This window comes from Etheostoma spectabile, chromosome 7 (genome assembly GCF_008692095.1).
Source record: "Etheostoma spectabile isolate EspeVRDwgs_2016 chromosome 7, UIUC_Espe_1.0, whole genome shotgun sequence".
NCBI classification, from domain to species: domain Eukaryota; kingdom Metazoa; phylum Chordata; class Actinopteri; order Perciformes; family Percidae; genus Etheostoma; species Etheostoma spectabile.
In genome coordinates this window covers 7,786,173-7,788,873 of record NC_045739.1, presented here as the reverse complement: position 1 = coordinate 7,788,873, position 2,701 = coordinate 7,786,173, and the positions used below count along the sequence as shown (strand labels likewise).

Genomic DNA, 2,701 nt, shown 5'->3' with positions numbered 1-2,701 from the left:
TCATCTGGGACAGGTCTGCTTTCTGTCCCCAGAGTCAGAACTAAACAGGGTGAAGCAGCTTTCAGTTTCTATGCTCCTCATATCTGGAATAAACTCCCAGAAACCTGTAGATCCGCTGCTACTCTCAGTTCTTTTAAATCAAGGCTGAAGACCTTTCTATTTGATGCTGCCTTTCTTTAAATGACTAATCATTTCTTTAAATTTCTTATGCTGCACTGTAAATTTTATTCTTGTGTTTTATGTTTCTCTTTGTTTTTAACTGTCTATTCATGTGTTTTACCGGTTTTTAATGCTTGTGATTTTTAACTGTTTTTACTTGTGTTTTATCTGTTTAACTGATTTTGTGTAAAGCACTTTGAATTGCCTTGTTGCTGAAATGTGCTATACAAATAAAGCTGCCTTGCCTTGCCTTGCCTTTACATGGGGGGGGGGGCACTGTATTTTTACAAATGCATATGCTAATATCAAATGTGATTCCCAGGTATTTATATGAGTCGACGATTTCAACATTTCCACCATGATGTTGGCGTAAGGCTCAAGACAGTTCTTTGGAGAAAAAAAATCAATAATTCATGCTTTAGTTTTTGCCACATTGAGGTCCAGGTAGTTGCCATCACACCATTGTAAAATTCTGATAAGGAGCAGCCATGCCCCAATTCTGCTCCCTGAATAAGAGACAATAGGGCAGTGGCAGCTGCCCTCTTGAGAAGTCCTACTGCTGTCTGCGAAAAAGGGGGGAAGTCAAAAGTCCTGAAATGAGCTTGTGACAATGTGTGACCTTTCAAAAACACTTCCTGAACTTAGTCTTGTTAAAAAGTTTAAAAACAACTATAAGATCTGATTAGATAAGTTCAAGTAAGAGGCAATTAAAATGTGACGCTGCATCTTATTAAAAGCTGAAGAAAATGTAGCAATTTGTTGACTTTACTAGAAATTTGTGTGGAAATCTGTTGCCCTAAACCATCTACGTCTTTACACAAGGTGAAACTTAACAGGTCAAGTTGTATTAACACAGAGCGGTAAGTTGATGCAGTAGACAAATCAAGTTTAAATTAGTAGTCATTACTAAAAATCATTAGTAAACAAATGATATTTTCTGGAGTCATGTTGTCTAAAATAAGCATGTTAAATTAAAGCTTTGATGCATAACATTTTTATTTTAATGAATGTTCGTTACATTCAAGCCATTGCCAAATGAGTTGATACACTCCTGATATCCACTTTCCATCCATCACATCCAGTACTCTTTCCTCTTTTACCCCTCTATCTCCAAATCAAATTCTTACTTTGATTACCTGCGCTGGCCCAACCTATCCCCTTGATCCTATCCCTTCTCATCTTCTCCAGTCTATTGCTGGTGACATAGTTATTCCTTTCCTCACCCATCTCATTAACATCTCCTTGTCAACTGGCTGTTTCCCAATGCCCTTAAAGAGGCAAGAGTGACCCCACTACTCAAAAAAACACCACTTGACTTGTCTGAGGTAAATAACTACACACCCGTCTCCCTTCTTCCATTTCTATCCAAAACTCATGAACGTGCCATTTATAATCAACTTTCTACTCATCTACACCAGAACAACCTTCTTGATCCCCATTAGTCTGGCTTCAAGGCTGGCCACTCAACAGAAACTGCGCTCCTTTCTGTCACTGAGCAGCTTCACATTGCTAGAGCAACCTCTCTTGCTTCCGTCATCATCCTTCTGGACCTTTCCGCTGCCTTTGACACAGTAAACGAGCAGATCCTTATTTCGACACACCAGAATCTGGGTGTCTCAGGCTCTGTGCTCTCTTTGCTCACATCTTACCTGGCAGACTGAACCTACTGGGTAACTTGGAGAGGATATATCTCAGAACCTTGCCCACTCAAAACTGGGGTTCCTCAGGGATCAGTCCTGGGTTCCCTCCTCTTTTCTCTGCACACCAACTCTCTTGGGTCTGTCATTCACTCGCACGGCTTTTCTTATCCCAGCTACGCAGATGACACCCAACTAATTATCTGTCTCAGTCTGAAACTCAAGTAGCAGCACGTCTCTCGGCCTGTCTAACTGACTTTACTTCTTGGATATCCACACACCATCTGAAACTCAACCTTGACAAGACTGAGCTCCTTTTCCTTTCAGGGAAGGTCTCTCCTACCCAGGACCTGACTATAACAATTGACTTTGTGGTAGTCCCCACCCAGACTGCTAGAAACCTGGGTGTGACACTTCAACCAATTCTCCTTCACTGCCAACATTGCTGCAACTACCCTATCTTGTAGATATGTCCCCATCTAACGCAGAAGCCCGCCCAGGTTCTGGTTCAGGCTCTAGTCATGTTTCGTCTAGACTACTGCAACTCCCTCCTGATTGGCCTGCATGCATGTGCTATCCGGCCCCAGCAGGTCATTCAGAACACAGCAGCTCGACTTGCCTTCAACCTCCCCAAGTTCTCTCACACTACACCACTCCTCCGCTCTCTTCACTGGCTACAAATTGCTGCACATATCCGCTTCACAACACTAGTCCTTGCACACAGGGCCACGAACAGATCAGCCCCAGCTTACTTAGGACCTTGTCAAACCCTACTCCCCAACCCCAATATAATAATATATATATATGTATATATAACTGCACTTTCATATGGCTCTCTGTAGTTTGATTATTTAAAGCTAATGTACTTATTACTTGTTGTCTGGAGTTTGCACCTTCAAGGTTGA

At 41.9% G+C, this 2,701-nt stretch overlaps 1 long non-coding RNA gene across 1 annotated transcript; it reads left to right on the top strand.

The window, feature by feature from the left end:
- The first annotated feature begins 1,327 nt into the window (after positions 1–1,327).
- Positions 1,328–1,671, top strand: LOC116692483 (uncharacterized). Its single transcript, XR_004332707.1, has 2 exons — positions 1,328–1,484; positions 1,578–1,671. It is a non-coding gene; the product is annotated as an uncharacterized LOC116692483 (long non-coding RNA).
- Positions 1,672–2,701: the final 1,030 nt, after the last annotated feature.